The sequence below is a fragment of the Camelus bactrianus genome, chromosome 24 (assembly GCF_048773025.1).
Source record: "Camelus bactrianus isolate YW-2024 breed Bactrian camel chromosome 24, ASM4877302v1, whole genome shotgun sequence".
Taxonomy (NCBI): Eukaryota; Metazoa; Chordata; class Mammalia; order Artiodactyla; family Camelidae; genus Camelus; species Camelus bactrianus.
Window position 1 is genome coordinate 16,662,093 of NC_133562.1, and position 24,378 is coordinate 16,686,470.

The 24,378-nt window shown below is 41.9% G+C and overlaps 1 protein-coding gene across 3 annotated transcripts in view; it reads left to right on the forward strand.

The window, feature by feature from the left end:
- The window catches only part of MAPRE2 (microtubule associated protein RP/EB family member 2), a 137,450-nt gene that overhangs the window by 49,812 nt on the left and 63,260 nt on the right, over nucleotides 1-24,378 (forward strand). The window lies entirely within an intron of this gene.

Consider the following 24,378-nt stretch of genomic DNA (forward strand, 5'->3'; position numbering starts at 1 on the left):
GCTCGAAGCCAGACTTGAAGGGAGACTGATAGCTTCGCTCATATTTCCTCTGAAGTTCTTTTGTACTGGGGGTAGTTATTTTTAAATGTTACCTTGATAACTGCTAACAGTGCTTCTGCTTTGAGGCAGAGCACACATACCTCTGAAACGCATCCTCTCAGCTACTGAGCAACAGGAAATAACTCTTCTTTTTTTTTTTTATGCCTTCATCTAAACATTCAGATGGTATTATGGGCAGAATAGTCTGTGTGTATAAATGTTGCCTATTTATAAAATAGGATCGAAAGTACGGCACTTCCTCTTTCTTTGAGAGAAACCTTATTAGCTGACAAAAAAAAAAAAAAAAAAAAAAAAAAAGCAACCTTTGCCCTGTCATCCCTGGCAGTTATATAAATACTGGGAGTTAATTTTGGCTGTGCCCAATGAGGTCACCAAAATCTCATGCCTATGGTTCCAACTGATATGTTGACATGGCATCCTTACAGATTCCAAGTGCTTGTTATTCTCTTAATATAAACCGAAATAGGTCCACAAGCTCTGGGACTCTCCTTTTGGAGACCCATGTGATTGGAAGGTTGGGTCCCTTCTCGCCCTTACCCCTCCACCTTTCTCTGTGAGCATTCCAAAGCTTAAAATAGAATTAAACAAAAACAAAAACAAAAACCCTGAGTTGCTTCTAAACTTCGCTTATTTAAACTGTTCTTATAGGGAATAAATTTGAAGCCCTTATTTCTTAAATGATTTAATCTTTGCCCTGTAAGTAGCTTTGGAAGATGGAGTTCGAATTTTACCACATGGGCCGAAGGCAATTGCCTGCTTGGGTTTTTTTAGTCATATGAACTCACTTGCAATGGCAATGGAAAAATCACTTGGTGGAAAAGTTAAATGCTACCTTTTGTCGATCAGTGACTGCCTTAAAATAAAAAAATTATTCACCTTTTTAATTCAGTCCAAGTTGTTATTTCCATTTCCTGAATTATTTCCACTTCGCTTCCTGAGTCCCTGTAATGGTGCCTGAAATTATGTGAAAAACAAAACTGAATCTGAATAAAAATCTGACTGAGCAAAATCTTAAGTCACCAAGAGCGTCGCTGCATTTGTATTTTATATAATAGGATTAGTGGACATATAAGTGGGAGATGTCATAGGTTAAATGAAGAAAGAAGACTCCAAAATTGCCTTTATGTTATACAAAGGGTGCACATGGAGACCAACACACTTGCTGTTTTCCTTGGTCTACTTTTCCTTCAAAGTGGAAGATCAGTGTAGTATAACTTCCACTTTTTTTTTTTTTTCCGGAGGAGCAGAGGAGAAGGGAAAATGTAACACATTTTTCTATCCAGGAAGTGTTTCATAATTATTTCAGCATCCTGAGGCTGGGATAATATTGCTATTCAATTGCTGTGGAAACTTGAAAGGCAGTTTGAAAGCCGGAGTAGAGATTTAAGCACAGAGGTTTTACTTTGGCTGTAGGTTCACTGTGGACCCCAACAATGAGGTGTGCTTGAGAGTTCTGCTGGAGTGCCGGGGAGGGACCTGGTCAGCCCAGCGCCCTGGAATGACCAGAGGGGTTCTTTTCTGGTTCCTTTACTGACTTCTAGGAAGGGCCCCCCACCTCAGGTCCTTCATCTTTGGCTTTATTTTCTACACTTGCTTGTTACATACAAGGATGTAACATTGCATTCTTATAAAAGGTTTTGTGAGGTTAATTTCAAACGCTCGAAACAAAAACTATCTTAAAAGAGGTCTGTAAATAAAAGAAAGATGCTGTTGTAGAAAGGGGACTCTTTCAGGCACTCCAGGACAAGGACACCCTCCTGGGAGCACAGGTGTGAGGGGGAGCAGACACCCAGCGATCGACTGGGTTGTGGTGGGGAGCAGGGAGTCCCCCTTCCCAGCAGGACACATTATTGTCATAACATTTGCACCAGGTTGCTGATAAATAAGGATCAAAATATGGTTCACCACCCAGATATCTTAACCCAGGTATCTCTTGGTGTAAACAGAGGCCGTTTTTACAGCCTGGACTAGAGGAGGTGGTAAATCATTATTGAAACAGCGTGCACTTTGATTTGAAGGGCAAGTTTCCTTTACAAAACGAGCCTCCCATTGGTAATTTCAGCTGAAAAGAGCAAGTGCAGAAAGGGCTCAGCCCTGCCGCGTGGACGTGTTTCCACGGCTCACGGCGGCTACTCTGTGATCGATCGCCTCCTTGGCCCCACCCTCCTCATCTCCTTTATGAGCGCTAGGAATCCATGTATTTTCAGAGCTGCTTAAAAAACAAATGTGGTGCAGGCCATCTGAGGTGATGCTGTTTAATTCACAGAGTCGTGCTCTGGCTCTCCCTGGAGAGGCGACTCCCTATAGCTCTGTTTCATGCAGATGCTCGTAGGAAATGAGATTCATTAACTGGCCCTCTGCCCACCGCATCTTTGTTTGCATATTTCAGCCTTTTCCGAACGAATGTATAAATCCAGAGGACTGTTTCCACATGGGTGTTTGAACATGCAACTACAGTAGCATATGTTTCCGAATACTTAAAAAATATATATATTACTTGGCCCCAGGAAATGGATAGTAAAGAAAGGCAAAACAAAAATATAAGCCTAAAACATTAGCTTTGACATCCAACTTTGCCGGTGTGGAAAAATGAACTCTTGGTAAGGAAAACAAAATGAAATATTCTGTGTGTAACAGGGAGTAGTGAAGCATGTTCCACTTAGTAGAAGCTATTGTAACACGCCTCACTTTAACCAGAATGTAGATTTCAGATCATATCCCCCCCCCAAAAGCAGCTGCAGGCTGCAGCAGTCTCCATGCAGCTCTGTTATGTATGTGTGACGTATGTATCGGTATCATCTCCGTTTACTGCTATCATAGGTGGTTTTTAAAAACTGATTTTTGTCCTTACTATTTTTCTTAGTATTTTTAAAGGATTACTTAGTGTTTTATTAGGTGCCCAATTTTGAACTTCTTTGCAGAGTCCTTTGTCAGAGCTTCTGTTAAGGGGATGGTCTTCCGGGTGCCCTTGGTGAGAGGCTCACCCCTGCTCAGCAGCGGTTGTCCTTGGTCTGGTCTGTTTACAGTGCATTATCTTAGCTGAACGGTGCTTTGAGATGGTCCTCTGAATTTACGAGGTTGATTTCCACATGCAGCCTCTTTCCTTTGGATACAGGGACCTCTTGAAGCTGCAATGAATAATCCCTTAGATTAGTGGAGGGGGAAATATTGGGACTAACCTAAATATTTCATTTGGTTTGGAGAATTGATTAGACAAATACTTGAGAGTCTTACTTACCAGGCTGTCTGCTAGCTGCCCCTTCAAGGACCTTGTGTTCTAGCAAAAGTCAGATGCTTTATGCAGCTCATTTTCTAAGTTTTACTCTGTTGTCAATATTTGGCTTGGTCTGATAGCAAAAGTGGTTTGCATTTCCTGAGCCCACAGTGACTCAGAGTAGAAAAAGATACCCTCCAGGCCAGTAGCTATAGGAAGCGAAAAGAAAAGAGTGGAGGCTTTAGAATCAGAATGTTCATCGGCCTGGCAAGGTGCACTTTGAGCAGTAGTGGAAAGAGAGTCAGGAGCCTTGGAAGGCGGGCAGGGAAGCCAGAACTTGAAAATAGAGAGCCATTGAAAGCACATTAACTGAAAAACAGCGTAATAAAACCCGAAGTGCATCCTGGAATTGAGCTCCTGTTTTGCAGTGAGAATTGAAAGGAAGATGGAATCCTGCAGTGCCCCATCCTGCCGAGCCCAGAATTCGTAGAGAATATTTAATTCACTATAAGAGAGGGAAGGCTCTAATCCTGACATAGGGCTCAGGACAAGGTAGATGGATGCTCCTGGCTCAAGTCATCTTTCCCCTAGTGGAAGCAATCAGGGCAACTTCATCCCAGAACAGGACTGGTACTTAGGTCAGATGGTGGCTTCTGTATTTGTAACTGCCCACATCCTAGTTGGCGGTCTAAAGGGATGGCTGTTGGGTAGAGTTAACACTATTCTGGTCTTGCTGTATTCAGAAGCACGGCGTCTGGTATTTCATTGTGAAAGACCCTCCTGAGTCATTTAGTGCCGTAAAGCATGCAGATGTGACAGGTGAAAGCATGCAGATGTGACAGGTGAAGCTGCTCACAATGCTCCTTATGGCCCCGGTGCTAATTCCTCTTGCAGCTGGAAGGTGATCACCTTGATGGCAGGCTCTGGTGTGGACTGAGCGTTTGACCTGGGTTGTGGGGATTTGTTTCCTTTTGAATTTTATCAATTTCACTTTCAGGGAGTTGATTTGCTCCTCTCCTGTGAAAAATATCTCTCTGCACGATGAAATATGTTAGAATATATATGTTAGAGTAGTTTCATTCTTGACTTGAGGCTGCCTTTCAGCTGTCAGCCTCTGTAATACTAAATTGAATATGTCATACTCATCCAATATCTTTTTATTGAAGTCTAGTTGCTGTACAGTGTTATATGTTACAGGTGTACAGTACATTCACAGTTTTTAAAGGTTATACTCCATTTATAGTTATTATGAAATATTGACTATGTTCCCCATGTGGAACAATATATCCTTGTAGCTTATTTTATACCTACTAGTTTGTACCTCTTAATCCTCTACCCCTATGTTGCCCCTCCCTCTTCCCTCTCCCCACTGGTAACCACTAATTTGTTCTCTGCATCTGTGAGTCTGCTTTTTTGTTATATTCACTACTTTGTTGTATTCCACATATAAGTGATATTATACAGTATTTGTCTTTCTCTGACTTATTTCACTTAGCACAGTACCCTCCCAAGACCATCTATGTGGCTGCAGTTGGCAAAATTTCCTTCTTTTTTATGGCTGAGTAGTATTCCATTGTATATAAATACCACATCTTCTTTACTAGTCATCTGATTATGGACACTGAGGTTGCTTCCTTATCTTGGCAACTGTAAATAATGCTGCTTTGGACATTGGGGTGCTTGTACCTTTTCAAATTACTGTTTTTGGTTTTTTTCGGATATATGCCCAGCATTGGAATTACTGGGTCACGTGGTAGTTCTCATCTAGTATCTTGAGCACTATTCCAGCAGCCCTTTCTCTTGGAACACTGTACAAACATCCCACTGGTATCACATGAACCTTGTTTCTTGCTCACTTTAAAATTCCGATTGTTTACCTTGGTGTTTTTAGCCATTAGAATTTATATTATATTGAGAGAATTCTTTCCAAATGGAAACCTACAGTTCACACAGGCAAAACCTGAAGTTACAGGACTTTTACTTTTGTAGCATGAATCAAAGACATTTCTCCTAAATATGTTTTTGTTAGATGCTAGATGCATCCCCAAAGATGATCATTTATCTTAGTGAAAATAAATCATTAGTGTGGTAAAGATTAAACAAGAGTTTTATAGGCCACCAAGAAATAATTTCTTAGTAGGTTACTAAAGAGAAGAAAGAAAGAAAAAACAACTTGTACATTTTCAATGTCAAGTCTCCCCAGGCTAATTAGGATTTTACTCATTTGAACCAGGACAAACTTATTTAAAGCATTATTTTGGGTTTTTTTCTAAAGGAGCAGAAGGTGGTGATAAAGATATGGGATGGTCAAATTAATGAACACTTTTGTGTAATTTATCTAGTAAAGGAGGTATAACTAGAGCCCTTCTGTTATTTCTGTGATATTTCTGTTAGGAAATATAACTCAGTCTTTCTGTTATTTCTAGACCACATTTGGTTCGGGCAGGTAAAATGTGCCAAAAGAACCAATTTGGGGCCATGACTTGGAACAGAAGAGGAACAGGGCAAGAGACTTGAAAATGAAGAGAATGTGTTATCAGTCCAGGGAGGGCATTGGTTGAAGTCCATAAAACTTGCGATCCTGCATACAGAATTGGTCCTGAGGTTCATGGCCAGTGTTTGCTGTTGCATCATCTTTAAAGTGACCTTGCTCTTCTTGTGAGGCACACCTTAGGTTTCTGTGATCCTGTTCTTTTTCCCAGAAGTAATGTTTGTTTTTGTGTCAGAGCATATTAATTCTTTGTTCTTTAGAGTCCGCCTACCCTGGCAAAGCCCTGAGAGGTAGTTTGTCAAAAATGCCAGAGGCATTAACTTCCCAGGGAGGCAGTCTTTCATTCACAGCTTTACTTTGGTTATAATCAGTAGTATCCGCTCACCCAAGAGCCTTCTGGGTTCCCTGCAAGGTTTGCATTTGGTGCTCAGTAAATCAGGAGAAAGCAAAGACACTAAAATGGACTTCCGTCTCCCGCCCCGGCCTCCTTCCTTTTTGACGTTTTGGAAAGCCAAAAGATGTTTTCAGGTTGCTTAAAAATGAAATCTTTTAAATCCTCACACTTTAAATAATTACACAGTTGTTGTTTTATTTAAATTTAAGCCAGAGTTCCAGCAGCAGCCTAAAAATCTGTTCTTTCAGTGGACTTACTAGGTTCCTTCTATATGCCAGACTGTGTGCCGGGCACTTGAATTCAGAGATGAACCCCGCATAGCGCCTCCTTGAAAAGCCTCTGGTGATGGGGGCATCAGGCAGGGAGGCACTGCTTGATGGAAGGAATCTGAGGTGGAGAAGTACATCTGACCCCAAGAAAGTAATTTTGGGATTACTGTGCTGATACTTGGCCAGGGCAAAATTACCAGTCCTGTACTTTTCAAAAGCTTTCAGAAATGGTGCATGTAAGTAAAAACTGTGTTAGAATGTGTGTGTCCCCTACCATGACCTCTGTAGATAAGATTTTATACAGTCTTGGGGTACAGGTTTGAGCATTGTTGAGTGACCCCCATTATGGGAAGGTTACTTCTCCCTTACGAAAAGTCACAAGGCAAAGTAAAAGACTTATCTCTTTTGATCCCCAAATTAGTACGATATTTGTGTTGACTATCACTACGTTAAACTTTTTTTGGGGGGGTGGTAATTAGGTTTATTTATTCATTTTTGGAGGAGGTACTGGGGATTGAACCCAGGACCTCGTGCATGCTAAGCACTCTACCACTGAGCTGTACCCTCCCCCCAACGGTATACTAACTTTTATGTAAAATATATATATGTTCGTATTTCCTTGAAGTGCATGGAGACATTGACAGAACATAAACTAATCACAGTAGAACTGAACAGAGAAGTCCCTGTGTGCCTTTCTATGTTTGGAAAAAAAATTGGAACTATGTAAACAGACTACCTAATTGACCAGCGGTGTTTCATTTAACACTTTTAATAGTATTTTTAAAATTAAATGGGTTTTGTTTTCAGCAGTGAGTTTTAGGTACTGAAATATGTGGGAAGCATCTCAAAATATCCACAGACTTACTGAAGTCACATGGATGTTAAAGCTTTGCCTAACGCAAGTACCCCTCTTAAGCTAAAACAACGGCCCAGATCACATGAAACGCACTCCCGCAGCATCCGCCCGTTGAGGTCTCACACATGGCAATGCATAGTCTGTATTTTGCTTCATTTTCTCCAGAGTCTGTCGGAGCTGCCGTAGGTGGTGTTTTTTGTGACGTGCCCAGCCTGCTTAGTATGCTGCGTGAATCTTGCACTAACTGCAAAGTAATCCTCCGCGAGGATTTTTTGTCGATAACCTCTTCGGATGTCTGTGTTCTTCTCATCTATTGAGCACCTGGTGTAGGTCAGGTGCTGCGCAGGGGCCCTGAAAATGTGAGATGACAGTTAATGGCCATTTTTAAGCCACCCTGCTGCCGTTCTCTGCCCACCCACACCCCCAACCCGGAGTCTAACTCCCCACCTTACGGAAGTTATTGAGCAATATCTGGTCTTGATGTCACCCCCGCGATAGTGCAGGACCACAGCCAGGAAACAAGCCATCTGCATCCTCCGGCGCCTGCCCCCTCACCCGCCAGTCTGGGTGAAGGCTGAGTAGACCCCACAGAGACTGACCAATTAAGAATAAACAAAAGGAAAGCTTTGAATACGTTATCCCCTCTGTAGGGACCTGCTGCTCACCATCAATACCCGTGAAATAGAAAGCTGGTGGGGCTTGTGAGCCAGTCAGTGTCTCTGTTAGAAAAGGAGGAAGCTGAAGAGGGAGTGATGGGTGGGTGCGAGCCCCCCCGCAGGGCGAGGGCTTCTGGGGGTGGATGTGCCGCCCCTCCCCCTCCCTCCTGGCTCCCTGTCTCTCTCCGTTTCTGGGGGTCTAGCAAATCTGTCCCCCCCAACACATCTTCTCCAGGGGGAAGGAGAAAGAGAGGAGAGTCATCAGCCACCTAGGCAGGGGGCTGAGGACAGGAGGGCACGGGGACCTGTAGATCTTTCCAACATCCCTTCATGGGGCTGGCGACACACAGTACATGGAAAAGTAGGTTTGGTGTTTGGGAAGCCAGTTGTTCTCCACCCAGAATTTCTGACAGGCAGGTAGCACTGCCATGATGCTGACCTTAAGATGTCAGCGTGAATAACGGTGCATGTACTTCCAGCCTGTGTGATGCGTGTCACTGCTGCCTCAACTCCAGTTCAAAACTTGGTCAACCCCACACTGAGACCACCTGGGGTCCTCAAAGTCCCAGATGGCTGCTTGGAGAAGCAGGGAAGGCGTAGCAGGCAAAGCTTGGGCTCTGGCCTGAGACTTATTTTCTATCCCGGCTCCAGCCCGTTCTCACTGTTTCATCTAGGGCAAATTTTGTATCCTCTCTAAGCCTCATTTTTCTAGTATGCATCGACCTTAGGGAGTTCTTAATGAGGATTTAAACAAGATACGGAATATGAAGCATACCAAGCAGTGAATGGTGCAGAGTAATTGCCTTTAAAAATGTCAGCTGGCATTGTTGCCTGTAATTTCAGTGTACTCCTTTACCCTGTCTTTACAATATGCTGTGAGCTCTGTCCTCAGTACCTGTTATAATACCTGGCATGTAGCGGATGTTCATTGAAAGTCCAAATTGAGTCTGGGAAAAATTGAAACAAATTAGACTGTGGTCTCCCCCACCGTATCAACTTTATTAAGAATTAATTTTACGTACACTTTAAACGGATACAGTTTACTGTATGATTCTGTGGGTATTGGTGGCATGTATATGCCTTTGAAGCCATCACTCCTCTGCAGCTGCAGGCAACCACTGCTCTGCTTTCTGTCACTGTAGATTCAGTTACATAAATGGAAACATGCAGGTTGTGTTTTTGAGTGTCTGACTCCTTTCACTCGGTGCGGTGATTTTGAGATTCATCCCCATTGGGTGTATCTGCAGCTCGTCCCTCTTTGTGGCTGAGTAGTATTCCATTCTGTGGCTGCACCATATGTGATCAGTTACCAGCTGCTGGTAGTGGTTTCCAGGTCTTGGCAGTTATGAATAAAACTTCTGTGAGTTTTCATGTACAAGTCTCAGTGGAGCCAACGTTTTCATATTCTGAGGTAAATACCTAGGAGTGAAAGGCATGGGTAATATAATTGGTATTTAACTTTAAGGAACTTAAGAAACTACAAATAGTTGTCCACAGTGGTTGTACCATTTCACATTCCTACCAAAGAGTGAGGAGAGTTCCCCTTGCTTCACAGCCTTATCAGCACTTGTTATTGTCAGTCTTTTCAGTTTGACCATCCTTACGGATGTGTCCAGGTGTCCCATGGAGATTTTAATTTATGTTTTCCTGATGATTAATGATGTTCAGGTCTTCTCATGTGTTTATTGGCCATTTGTATATATTCTTTAGTGGAGTGTCTGTTAAGATCTTTTTCTCATTAAAATAGGTGGTAATAGATCAAAAACAAAAACAAATTTCTTCTGTGTAGCACAGGGAACTGTATTCAATATCTTGGACTAACCTTTAATGAAAACGAATATGTGTATTTATATGCATGACTGGGACACTGTGCTGTGCACCAGAAGTTGATGCATTGTAACTGACTATACTTCAATTAAAAAAAAAGATTGATAGAAAAGAGGATTGTAAAAAATATAATCTGGATACTATAATGTAGTCTTGACCTAGATTTTAATGTGTTCCTAACCTGAATATAAACCTCTCAAGAAAAAGAATAGTTGTTTCTACCTGTTCTTTATCCACAGTGTCTCTTCCAGCAATTAGGTCCAGGTCTCAGTAAGTACATATTAAATGATTCTATTAAAATAGACTGCATACTTTAACTCAGGGGGGAAAAAAACCACTAAATCCCCTTTAAGAGTTGGTATGAAAGAGTTAACTTTAGGAGCTATCTTTCCTTTGGGGTCTTAAGAAGAGATGCTCTTTTAATCTGTGGAGAAGAACCCTGTAATTCTGTAGATATTCTTTTCTTTGTATTGAGTGTCCCTTTAACACTGTGTCTTTCTACTGTTCATTTGGAAAGGAAAATGTGTAGAAATGTTTTCTTCTTTAAAGACAGCATGGAGCCACTTTCCTACGTTAGAACGTTTGCCCAGGATAATCAAAGCATTACATGCCGCCCCACCCCACCGCCCTGCCCATCGCTTCTTCTTTTTTTTTTTTTTTTTTTAAATTCTGAGGAAAACATTCCCCAACTCTTGCTCACTCCTTCTCCTGTCTAATTTGGCATTTTTGTTGTTGCCAGTTGGGCTCCTGACTTCTCTAAACCACCAAAGGAGAAATTGCCTCACATAGAATTTAGAAACTGGGAAGCAAAAGCTCAGTAAGGTCTTAGGTTTTACCTGAAAGGATCTGCCAGGGCCCTTGTGATTTTTTGAAAGGATGAGAATGCATGGCTTCCAGAGTCTTTCTGGCTGCAAACCAGATTTCTTAACCACATGTGTTTCAACATTCAGAGATATCGTACCAGATAAGGTCATTTATGATTTCACAAATGCCCTAGGTCTACAAGTAGATTGTGAGTGCAGTTTATTTCATCTATCGCTTGTTTATTTTATTGCAAAACCTTGAGGCCAGATTTCAGACATTATAGCTTCCATGATGGCAGTAATCTCTTCCTAACTAGGTCGTAGATCGTTATTTTCTGTGTTCTGGTTGGGACTGAGCAGGTCACAGCCAGTCGAGTATCAGTTGCGAGTTGAAAGTGTTCTTTTTGCTTTAATTGTGGTTGTTCCAGGAAAGGAAGCCAGATACCACTCGGCAGGACATCCTGTGATTCCCTTAGTTTACAAGGCCGAGGACATGACTTTTTTTTTTTTTTTTTTTTAATAAGATGATTGCTTGCTTCCTTTCCTGTTAACAAGAGAGGCCAGAACCAGTGATGTCCATTGGCCTCTAAGGACTATAACCAGCAAACAACTGAATCTCTCCGCAGGATCACCTGAAGAATCAGAGGACTTGGAAGAACGTCCGTGTCTCTCTGTATGGGCCAACGATGGTTTGGTCATTATTAGCATGTAAGCAATTGCCAGTTCTGTTGTCCTGAAATAAAACTGAAAAAGAGAGGAAGCGACCATCCTGGAAGTTCTAGGAATTCAGTACGTTAACATAAAATCTGGAATCGGGTATATTATGGTCTATCTAACAAAGAAATATAGTGCAAATACTGCCCAAGAAGATATGAAAAATGTCCACAGTATGTTGAGAAACAAGCTGATGGGTACAAATGTACATGTGCACAGCAGTGGTTTCCTAGGGCTGTCAGAACAAATCGCCACAAACTCAGTGGCTCGAAATGTGTTCTCTCACAGCTGGGGAGGCGGGAAGTCTGAAAAGAAGGTGTCGGCAGGGCTCTGCCCCGTCCCGAGGGAAATCATTTTCGCTTCTTGCTGCCTAGTGTCTTGGCCCTACGCATTCCTTGGCTGGTAGCCGCATCTCTTCAGTCTCCACCTCTGTTATCGCGTGACGACCTTCCCTGTGTGTCTGTGTCTCTCTGTGTTTCCACACCGCCTTCTCATAAGTCACACTAGTCATTGAATTTAGGACCTTAACCTCAGCTTAACTAATTACATCTGCAAAGACTTATTTCCTAGTAAGATTGCATTCTGAGGTTTTGAGTGGATGTGAATTCCAGGGGGACACTGTTCAGTCTAGTGTCTGTATATATGCATGTGTGTATACCATTTTTAAAACTGTACGTATAAAATATACCCCCCCACACTCATATAAAAGAGGTCTTTAATTTTATTTTTATCTTTATTTTCTACCTTTCTATAGTGAAAATGTAGTGTTTTTTAATATAAAAATATTTTAAAAAATAAACAGCACTTAGACATCTTTTAAAAATAGTTTTTAAAACTAGCATTCTACCTTGTTTTTGTTTTCTTTGCTTCATCAAAATATTACGAGATTTTTTTAACCTTAATTTGAAATAAGAATTAATCCTTTATAGCATATATACCCACAAAAATATAGTCAATTAATACGTTTATGGTATTGTTTGTTATGCTTATTATAAGAATAGCTAAGACTGAAATAATGTAAAGTAAACCAGGTCTGTGAGACATTGGGTCAACCAGGATAATATCAGGTTTTTGGTTTAACTCCAGGAAGGCAAAAAAAAAAAAAGTTACAATTATACTCAATTGCTGAATTGAAATTAATTTTTTAAATATGCTTTAAAGTCTCTAGATTGAATTAATCTTAGGAACCTAGAAACTAGACATGGGGAGGCATTTTGCCAAATTTCATCCATTCAAATTGGCTCAGATACTGGGTAACTTTTAACACACGTATTTGCTCCAGAACAGTTTCGTCTATTCACCGAATTCCTTTAGACTTTTCTGTTCATAGTAACATCTCTAGGTATTTAGTCAAGTAGTTTATAAGGTCTTCCCGTAAATAATTTCCTTTCTCTTAATTATTTCTGAATGCTCATTAATCAACTGTTATTTTTCTGTCTTTATCCCAAGTTTAACAAAACATTCTAAATTCAGCAGAGACCACAACCCCCCACGTTATTTAAACTCCAACAGCATATTAAATTTTGTCCTTTGTTCCCGAGAGTCCTCATACCATAGAGCTACAGAATCAAAAAGAGAGGCTTCAACTTAAGGAACTTCTGTGCATCCTCCCTTTCCCAGAACCGAGGGTCTTACCATGTATCTGCCCCTCTGGTGTTTCTGTAGCTGTTTCAGTTTGGACGTGGCAGAGTTCTTACCCACTGTCTACTCAAATGCTCATTATCTGCACTTTCTTCTGAGAATTACAGTGTTACTACACTGATGCTGGAAATGTTTCTACTTTTGACCCGTGTCAAGGCAGCAGATAGGAGAGCAGAGAGGTTCTGCAAGTTAAGACTGTGTGCTTGTGTGTGAACTGATTTTTGTCAAGTGCTGTTGGGTATGTTGATGCAAGTCTGTTAGCCCTTTCTTCATTCCAGTAAATAATTGGTAAATGAGCTTGCTGGTTAAAAATAAATAAATAATTTTTAAAAACCGTCTTCTGCTCCTGTAGACAAGGCAGATAGGTTTGGTGTCTGGTTGCCCAAACAAGAATAGCAGGAAACCAGGGAAGGGGAAAGAAGGATGAACTCTGACTCTGGGGTGGAATTGTAGGCAGATCGGGGAAAATCTATTCTCTGGCCTAAATGAATCATTTCACCTGGGACCAGAAGTTCGGGGAATGATGGCCTGGGGAACTGGTGATGAAATCGTGCTCCTGGTTCTGGTCGTATTTCCCCACTGCTACACCAGCTTGGCTGAACGTTACTAATCTTAGCTCAGACAACCGAAATTTCCATTTCCTGTTCTCATGGTGTGCAGCCGTCTTGTAATTCACGGGATGTCCTCTGGGGCGGGGGAGCGGGTTTGAGGCAGAAGCTGGTCAGCGCCTTGTCAACTAAAGGTAATATTTAAGAAGCTTAATGTTCCACTGTTTCCCAGTTTGAAGTTGGCCATATTGGTTCGGCATTGGAGTCTACTCTAGAAAGAATGAAGAAGAGTCGACGGTGCGAGCAGAGCTGGGGTTATGAGATTGTACATCCCATGCTTTAGAGCTCAATTCACTGGGATATATTTTAACACTGGCCTGGGGTTCCCTCCTTCTTTTAGACTTAAATTTATTGCTACTTCACTTTCCGTTTCCATTTCAAAATGTTCTCATGAGTTTAAAAATGAATTTTGCCATAATGTAAATACAGACCTTTGGCTAGGCACCAGTCTCTAAGAGTGAGATACCAAGAGATTTGGTTTTTCTTTCTTTCTTTTTTTTTTTTTTTAAGAAATTGATTTTTCTAAACACACAGTCAAGATAGCAATCTAAATTGGGAGTTTGGCATCAATTAAAAAATAAATAAATACGTTAGGAGTTTGGGATTGGCAGATACAAACTACTAGGTATGGAACAGATAAACAGCAAGGAAGGTCCTACTGTTTAGCACAGGGAAGTATATTCAATGGCTTTAGTAACCTGTAATGAAAAAGAACATGCATATGTGTATATGCATAGCTGAGTCACTCTGCTGTACACCAGAAACTAATACGACATTGTAAATCAACTTTCCTTCAATTAAAAAGACACCAATCTGAAGTCGTTTATTAGTTGGAAAAATATATAAGGAGTGATGTACATGGTCTCTGTCCATTTTGACTCAGCTACCACAGAGAGCAAATTGAGAGACTCCGAGATATGTGGAGAGTCCAAGATATGTAGTAACTAGAAATGTAAAACGTGGTGGTTCCCCAAATATTAGCTGGCTTACATGTTACAGCTGGCGGGTTTTTGAGCCAAAAATCATTCCCAGCAATACACTGAGTAACTCGTCACCCACATCTCTCCATTTCACGCCCTTCTTCAGGGAAACTGATGTTAAGAAATCATCTTGCTTACCGTGAAAATGTACAGTGAGGCCTTGGGGAGAACTGAAAAAGGGAAAATGGTTTTTATTCAAGACCATAGATGTGTCCTCATTTGGAGGTCTGTCTTCGTCCCACTTGCTCTCGTGACATAATAAAACCCGAGAACAGAAAGGGGGACCTGGTTGAGGACAAGAATCCTAGAATCAGCCCCAAGTCCAGATCCCAGCTCTTCCGTTGAATAATTGGCAGCGGGCAAGTCGCCCCCCCTCTCAGAGTCTGGGTATCTTTTCCTGCATGATGGCGGGAACCAGAGCGTTGTTGTGAAGACTAAGTGAGAAAGTAAGTGGTAACTACTTATTCCTGGGGAGGAAAGGAGCTCCAGAGAGATGAGGCACACGTGCCCAAGTTCACCCAACTGGTTGATGGTAGCTCTGGAGTTAGAAGCTCATGCCCCGACCCCTAGACCAGCGCTCTCATGAAGCTGAAACACGTACAGATAGTGAGTGAGCTTTTCATGCAGTTCTGGAGACATGAAGAATGGGACATTTCTCCGCTCCTTTCTTTTAGACATCAGACCACAAAGTCAGCCTTGATTGAGCCTCTCTTACCCATCTCACGTAGCGCTGGGGACGCATTCTGACAGTTGGCTTACATGGTGTGATTTCAGTGATCCTGTGACTTTTCCCTCCCCACGAAATTCTCCTGCACGAGCAGTCATTCAGCTTTTATTTACTGTGCACCCACTGTGTGCCAGGCACTGTTCTAGACACAGGACACACAGTAATGCAATATATTCTGTGAAGAACCTGCCTTCACAGAGCTAATGCGATGGGGGCGAGAGGTAGCGGACAGTAAACCAACAGCGTAATGACAGGTTGTGTTAGTGTCCCGGAGGCGAGAACAGTGCAATGTAGGAGGACCTGGAGGAGGCCGCTTCAGAGGGTGGTCAGGGAAGGCTGGCGGAGGAGGTGACACCTGAGCTGCGCCTGAAGCAGGAGATGGAACCAATGGGAACAACCTCTTCCTTGGCGTAAGGCGCAATGATCCCAGGATTAATCTTGAAGCTGTCATCTCTCATTTGTTTTATTTTTTTTTTCTTTTTGCGGAGGGGAAGGTGTCATGAGGTTTGTTTTTGTTTATTTATTTACTTAAATGGCGGTACCGGGGGTTGAACCCAGGACCTCGTGCATGCTAAGCACGCGCTCTACCACTGAGCTGTCCCCTCCCCGCTCATTTGTTTTTGGCTATGAGAAGGTTTGGGGAAGTTGGACAGCTGAAGGAGGTACCTGAGGAGGAACCAGCACCACCAGGAGCATAAAGTAGTTCAGAACCAGGAGGTGGGGGGCCCTCTAACAAAATTCGCCCCCCACACGACTTTGCCTAGTAGCGGTGGCGGGTTCATGCAGTCGCCACACGCTCTTCTGCTATGTCTGATGCACCTAGCTTTATGCGTGGCTGGGGAAGAGGTTAACAACTCACATGCACCCTGAAGGGTTGACCCGGGGCCGTGTTGGGAGGAGGAGGCTCGGGACCTGACTGGGAATGACTTAGGATCATGGGAGAGAGCTAAGGTCAGGGTGAGGAGGACCAGGGCCAAGTAGGGCTGGGAAAGTAAACAGAAGGCATATGGTAAAGACCGAGTGGGTGGACCAGGAGCCAAGTTGAGGGGGAGAGGACTGGGCAGAAGGTGGTGCCCTGAGGAGGCCAGCCAAGCCTGTGGCATGGGAATGAGCTCCGGGTCATTGGAATTATTTTCAGAGCACGGACCAAGCCACCCACTGTTTGAAACAGATGGACATTTAGGCAAATGTGATCAGTTATAATCAGTTGCATTTCTGACCATATGAAGAGATATATGCCCTGTCGTGTGTGTGTGAGTGTGTGTGTGTGTGTTTATGGCCGTAGCCTTTTTGCTTCTGTTATACGCAGTTGAGTTTCATTCATGTCAGTGAACGTTATGAATGCCACAAAGAACTTTTTTAGAATTCCCAAATTTCTTCATTCCTTGGAGAAGAGCCAAGTTTCCAAGTGGTTTCAGGGCCAAAGCTATTGACTGTTAATTCTGAATTACAAAACCCAAACCCTGTATCTGCTGTTTTGAAAGTTGCTTGTCTGTTTCATTTCCTTCCAATGTGGCCAAGCTAAGGAGCCGCCTGCCGAGTGGTACCTAATGGGGTTAACGCAGATGACAGCGAGGCTGTTAAAATGGAGGCTGAGTTTCAGGGTTAGTTCTGGAATCTCCTTTTGCAGGTGGTTGGTGAAATCTGTGTGTTTTAACCATACTCTGCTTTTTAAAAATAGTACTTGGAATACTTGGGGATATGGCAGGAAGCAGCTTCCTCTCAGTTTTTAAAAGGAGCAGTTAAAGGTGAATGGGACGGACACCCAGAACAATGTTATTTTCTGTTCATTCTCTCTGGGAGATGGCAGCTCTTAGCTGGAGTTAGGACTTCTGATTGTGAGACGATGTGGAGCTTTGTGCCTACATTAAAAGCATTATCACTAAGCAATGAATGATAACGAAGGGCACATTAATAATCACAGTGCTCGGCTGCCTGGAAATGCCTGGAATAAAGAGCAGGCAGCTCTGCCCGCGGATAAAACTCACGTTTTATCCAGCGTGTCTCCAAGCAGCTTAGTATTAAGGTTCTTTACATGGGTTTTCTTCACTAGCTCTAAATTGTGAATAGCCTAATTTTAGGAAAAAAGATAGTATATTTCGATATCTATGTTTTAATAAAAATACATGCGTTTTGTAATTGTTGGGCGCGTTTGTTTCTCCACCGTCCTTGTCTGAAGTCGGCACTGTGCTCAGACCTCAGCTCCCCTAGGAGGCTCTGCGGGGAGAATCGGGGCCTGGAGGAATCAGCCTTGCGTTGCCTGTCTAATCCCATAAGAGAGTCCTAGAGCCCTGTAAAAATAAAACAGATGCATGTGTGCCCACAGTGGCTTGTGTGATTGTTACCTGAAGACAATAAACAACCTCTTCTGTTCCAGCCCTTGAGTCCGCGCGTGTATCAGTTATTCCACGAGTTCAGTGGAAGCTTTAATGCCCAATTTTAAATGAAACTCAGTACAGTTTCCATATGTCTCTCCAGGGAGATTTCATCTTGTCAGGGTTTGTCTTTCAGAGACCGTCTTTGACTCCAGCTTCCCTCCATCCCAGTCCACCCCCTCCTCCTCCCAGCCAAATACTGTCCCCCTGCCCCTGCATTTCAGGTCACAAATAAAGAGCAAGTGATGAACTGAGAATTACGTGGACACGTTCTTTCCTTGGTGACATGGTGAGATGTTTAAATCCTCCCCCTCGCGGTATTGAATCTGGAGAATGAATTATGCACAGCTGAAAAGCAGGGGGAAGTTTCTGGTTCAGGGGACACATTTACGAGTCACTCCCGACGGATGCCCAGTTCATTATGAGGGCCAGCCACGGGAGTTTCACATCAGCCTTTTGTTAGGAGGGAGCCAGGAAGGAGGCACTCAGGCAGAATCTATTTCTGTTGTTAGAAGGTTTTTCAGAGGAAAACTCACACATTCTAGTGAATGTCTGCTGTGGGACCGAATCTCTTCATTCCCCGCTCAGGTTGATGGACAATTTTTGGAGTTTCTTCCTTTGTCTTGGTAGTTAATCGGTGGATATAAATCTATACTTCTTTTCTTCAGAATATTTACAGGTTATTTTTAGAAAGATGCCACTTGTAAAAGAAGGAAATACTCATTTTTATATCAGTAATTGCCTCAAACTCTTTTAAACTCTTACAATACTTGTGGATATAGAGAAGTGTTTGCAAAATGGCTATCTGTCAGGATGATCACCCCCAAAAAAATTCTGAGTAAAAAGCCATGTTTATGAGTGTGTTTGAAATAATACAATTCCCTTTACCTGGTGTATAGGAACAGGCCAACCTTGACAGTCCTAAAAATGTGAAACAAAGGCCACCCTGTGAGATGAGAATTAAAGGTGAGACCCTGATCCTGGACCAAGCGTAAGTCCAGTGACTGGAAAAGAAAGTGTTCTTAGTGGGGTGGGTAGAGCTCAGTGGTAGAGCGCATGCTTAGCACGCAACTGGTCCTGGGTTCAATCCCCAGTGCCTCCGTTAAAGAAAAACAAAAAAATAAATGAACTTTAAAAAAAAAAAAACCCAATGGAAAATGTTCTTGTGACTCACAGGTGCTTTTCCCACCTTGGCATATATGGAGACTTCAGAGCCATTTTAAAAGGAACTCTAACACCTGATCAGTGGGAGATGGTTTCCTGTGAAGCACTGATACCATTAGACATCACTTAAGAAACCACTTGGGTTATAGCCTATGATATGGACTTCAGAAATCCTTATGTGCCTAAACTCAAAGAAACCAGTTTCCCAGGTGAAAGAAAAATGCCATTATTCTTCATACCTCCTTTCCAGTCTGTTCTTTTCATTTACGTGAAACTGGGTGAAGGGTGGATTGCACGTGTTGGTCTAAGGCTGGTGGAGATGGATTGCTTCTCCCAGTGATGGAGGGACATATTGAAGATACAGATTATTATGAGAGTGAGAAGAGAGACAGTCACAGACATGAGTCTGGTTGTCAGTTGTCTGCGAAATTGTGTGAACAGAGTGTATTGACTTGGGATGGGTTGAGTTTACAGAACGTTTTATATTGAATGTGAAGTTTCCAGTTGTGTATAGACTCCTTTAGGGAGTGAAGTAAAGAAAGTAACTTAAGTCGGGGTGGTGGGGAGGAGTGGCTTTTAAAGACTCAGCTTCAAAATGCGTTTGGGGTGAATCTAAGCCAAATGAGGCCTCCTTACAGAGCAGCAGACAGTAGTCAACACGTACGGAAGGCTGTTCTTCTGCAGATGGTCACGTCTAAAATTGGGAAGCCTGGCAAACTCAGACGGTAGTTGTGAAAAAAAAAATCAAAATTGAAATAGATTCCACATGCCTCATTCCCAAAATTAATTTCTCAAACCCCTCTCCTTATAGCCACACAGCACCAGAGCCAGGATGCTGGGACACCTGTCCTGTCGTGAGCCCTGCTGAAAAAAAAAAACAACACTGCCTTTTCCTCCAAAGGTCACTTTGCCCCCTACACGGACACAAGTCAGGCTGCGGTCTGTTCGTAAGGATGGCAATAAAATACATGAGAAATAATTTCAGTTAAAGGCCACACATGATGCAAGTCACTATGACATTTTATATGTTTGTCACATTTTGAAGAGGCACTCCTCTGGAATAGTTCACAAACCTTGCCATATTGGTTCTTGGATGAAATGGTGGAATACTTGTAATTGATCTGGGGGCCCGTGCTGGCAAGGTGGTAGAACCCATGTTTTGGTTTCCAGGGTTCGGGGCTCGCCAAGTCTTTATCCAGGCTTTGATCAGAGGGTGACCTCAAGTCTCACTCAGTCACGTAAAATTCCTTTGGTTTCAGTAAGCAGAAATGCAATTTCTAATTTGTATGACTGAGTAAGTGCTTCAAAGCCTAGACTTGCTGTACCCCACACCCCATCAGCAGATACCTGAATACAGGATGGGACCAGGGCACAGTCAGCACCCTGGCCCTGAGCCTGAGGCTGGCCTTTTTCTGAAGTCACGTGCTTCTCTGGTCACTTTTCCACTGACAAGCCAGAAACGTGACTTCGCCTGCCGAAGGTATGAAGGGGTTTTCATTTTTCTGTGCGTTTTTCTTTCTTCCATCTGCAAAAGATACATCAAGTGCCAGCTTCCCGGACAGGCATTCAGACATTCACAACAACCGCGTATGAAATATCTGGTGATTTTCAGTTTATTTTCAGGAAGGAGCCATGGCTGCAAATCCATTTTAAAATAAAATTTAAATGCTGTATTAAAATATGTGATCCAGAGACTGACATGCTAGGGAAGTGTCCCTTTCTCACCTACTGCTTTTAGCACTATTGGATTTACCAGCTTTTAAACACAGTAATCTGGTTAAAGTTCTGAGTGGAAGCCACACAGTAGAGGACAGTGCTTTGACTTCCTTTTTCGGGGGTGAAGGGGGGAATTAGGTTTATTTATTTATTTGTTTATTAACGGAGGTACTGGGGATGGAATCCAGGACCTTGTGCATGCTGGGCACATACTCTAACCACTGAGCTATACCCTCCCCCGAGCCCTTTTTAAAAATATATGTAAGAATGGCATAGAGAGAAATGCTTGTCCCAGAGACCAGATGTCAGGTCGTCAAAGAATAAACTGCTATGTCTGTGGAAAAGACATGCCGAAGATCCAAACAGAACAAACCCACTTTATTTTCAATTTAATTGATTTTAAAAACGCATTATGCACAGTGCAGCTGTTTTCTATTCTGCAGCGTTCGGTGGTACTTTACCTTTCTTAGCCCTTTATTTGGCTTGCCTGAGTCTTTGGAAATTACTCAGTAAATTTTAAGAAATTAATATTTTGAATTGGTTTAATTTATACCTTCAAAAGGACCAGGAATCCACGTTTGTGAGGGAAGAATACAATTCCTGCCCTGCTTCCCTCGCAGGGTTTTTTTTTTTTTTTCAAGAATCAAGATGGGAGCACGAAATCACTTTTAACTCTAAAATGATAGAAAAGTCACTTTTGTTAGCCACACGACGTTTCTGAGGAATAAGCAGGGGCCAGTACTTGCACCTTAACACTGTCCTAAGGGTTGACACCCAAGAAATTGTAATGAAATCTTAGGATTTTAGAGGCTGTCCACAGAAGAGCTGAGACTAGTAAATGAGACACCACCAGCCCCGACTTTAACATTTGGGAAAATAGAAATTTTCTTCTGCGAACTGTTGAGTCACCTGAATAATTTAGGCTTGAATGTATTGAAGTTGCACCTGTAGAGAAGGTGGAAGCTGAAGGAACCGGGGGAGAAAAGAGTGGATGGCAGAGCAGAAATAGAATTCTTTTCCCACCTGGGCTGCCACCAGACTTACTGGAGGTTGGGAAGAGCCCTTCCCTCTCTGCGGAGGGGGAATCTGGACCCAGAGCTCTCCCTCATAAAATCTGAAGGTGTCGCACATCTGGATGGGGAACTGCTAAAGGGAGCGAAAGATCACCACAGTGTGGAATGAATTTAGAAGTTATCGTGGTGAAATTTAGAGGAAGATAAATTAGAAGAATACCCTAATGAGCATGGGTGGTAAATAGAAATTAACTGTGTTGATTCCATTTCTGTTAATCCGAGGTAGGCATGGAAATCTATTTGATGTGTTGCAGGAGTTTTATTTTAGAACGTGTCAGAAAATCTCCCTGACCTTGACTCATTCACCCTCACTCTTGGTCTGTCCTGTCGCCTGGTTTTCCCACAGGTCCCTTAACACATGGTGGTTCCTCCTGTGGGGTTTCTGGGAACGGCAGTTGTGCTGGCTGGAGAAGGGGGTGTGGTAGAGGTTAAGAGTGGTGAGTCTGGTAACTCATTAACTGGAGGTTTTCTAAAGGAAAGAATCAGATGCTGTTCCATTGTTTACCTGGTTATCTTTATGAGCTCCTGGAAGGCAGATAATGCCTTCCTTGCCATTGTGAGCCCAAGGTCTAGGTATGGAAGCTTTGTTGTCCTTTGGGGAACGTTATCAGTAAAGACCCAGAAGAGAGTGTGATTCATTGACAGAACCGGGAACAAATGACTTGCTTCCCTGTTCTTAGGGATTTTTTAAAAGCTACCATAAGTCTCCTACCTGTCCTTCTGTGGTACGTTTCTTTCTATTATGTAACCACAGACCATCTTTACTCGCTTTTATCTGGATTATCTTTCTATAAAACACACATCTGATCGTGTCTCTCTTGACTTGCATTTAGTTTTGTTTTTAAATCGTCTGGAGCAAAAATTTTATCCCAATTTGGCTTGATGCCGTTTGGCAGAATTCTGCGCCTTGGTGCCCCACCCTCCATCCATCCACTGCCTGGGAAAGCAAAAGCTTTTCACTGAAAATACTGTCTGAAGACAAAGCCATCAGAAAATTATGTGAACTGCCAAAATGTATGCTGCTGTATGAAAATTACATCAGGTGGTCCCAAACGTTGTAAATTTTGAACTGTCTTTACTGACGTTTTATGTAATTTACATAGTTAATTAAAACATTTAACTCATAATTAAAAGCAGATAGTTTTTGTTTGATAAACGATAGACTACAGAAAACAGTGGACATTATTAACCCCAAAATCAAAAGCCTTTTAATAATGTCGTGGAAAAGCAGTAATTTTGGTTACATTATCTGGGATGCCAATTCCGTGAATTTTTTCAGATCTTCAGGGGAAGAGAATTTAGAGATGAGAGTGCGACTGGGGATGGGTAGGTATTTATTTTCATACTTATTTATAAATAAACACAGTCTTCATTTATGTAGTTGTGCTTAAAAATATTATTTTATCTCTAAATACCATTTGTTACTAAAGGAGTAAGGAACCGTTGGAGAAGTGACTGGTTTTAGGTCTAAGTAGCAAGTGTACAAGTTAAGCCTGACGCATTTTGTCATACCAGGAAGCAAGGAAGTTGTCCTGGACCACCAGGATCTTGTCAAAATAACTCAAAGCCAAAAACAAAAACAAAAAACAAACAAACAAAAAAACTCAAAGCCAGTTTGAATAAAGATATAAATTGCACTGGATTGAAACATGTCAAGTATATTTGAATCCATGAGTTCGTAATTATACTTTAAAAATAAAAACCTCATTGGTCATGTTTGGAGACTGTTCGAGAGCTTACCTCATTTTGAAAACTGGTAAATTAAGGGAAAGAATCGGGCAGCGATCCTGCTTTTCTTATATGATCAGTATCTCAGAGGGGAAATATCTCCTTGTGGAATTATTCTAGCTAATAAATCAAGAATGAATATCACTTTGAAGTCTCTAAAGGATTGTTGGGTCTAGGCAAATACCGTCAGTGGCTAGTACTATCACAGAAGGAGTCAGTCAGATAGTACGTGTCTCCTGATGGAAGTTCAGACACTGCACAAAGTAGTCTTGTCCCCTCTCCCCTATTAGAACTTGAATCAGATCAAGCTTCCAGGTCCTGTTACCAGTTTATAGGAATAGAGGGGACAGAAGAGTATGTTGAAACATGCCAGTGGGATGCAGTGAGCAAATTCCAGATTGTGGAAATTCTACAAGACAAGCAACCCATTCCTTCAACAAATTTTTTAAAATGCAAGGGACCTATTAGAAATGGAGACGAAACCTATAGATAAAAGAAAGTACACATTGAAGAATCACAGTGTATGAACCTTATTTCAATCCAGATTCAAACTGAAACAAAATTACAGTGCATGTTCGATATTGAGAAATTTTTACTGTTAGGTGTGATGATGCTATTGCAGTTTTGTTTTCTTGTCTTTTTTAATGTCCTTGTCTTTTAGAGACACACGCTAAAATACTTACAGGTGAGATGATACGATGCTTAGCATTTACATTAAAATAATCTGGCTTGGTGGATGGACAGGAGTGTTGATGGGAGTATAAATGAAACAAGATTGGCCGAGTGTAGATAAATGTTGAAACCAAGAAGTAAACACAATTAGTCTGTTACTCTGTTCTCCTTTTGCATGTATCAAAAAACTTTCAGAATGAAAGTTTTTATGTATATAAAGTTTAGGCACACACATTTTATATAAAATTATGTATGGTACGTTGCAAAAAATTAGTAAAAACAAAGTTTCAACCAGGTTTAAGTATAAAATATTATTTAATATTAATAATATGAAAAATTTTTTATGGAGCAGTAGGAACTTCTATTCATTGCTGTGTATTGGGAATGCAAAATGGTGCAGCCACTTGGAG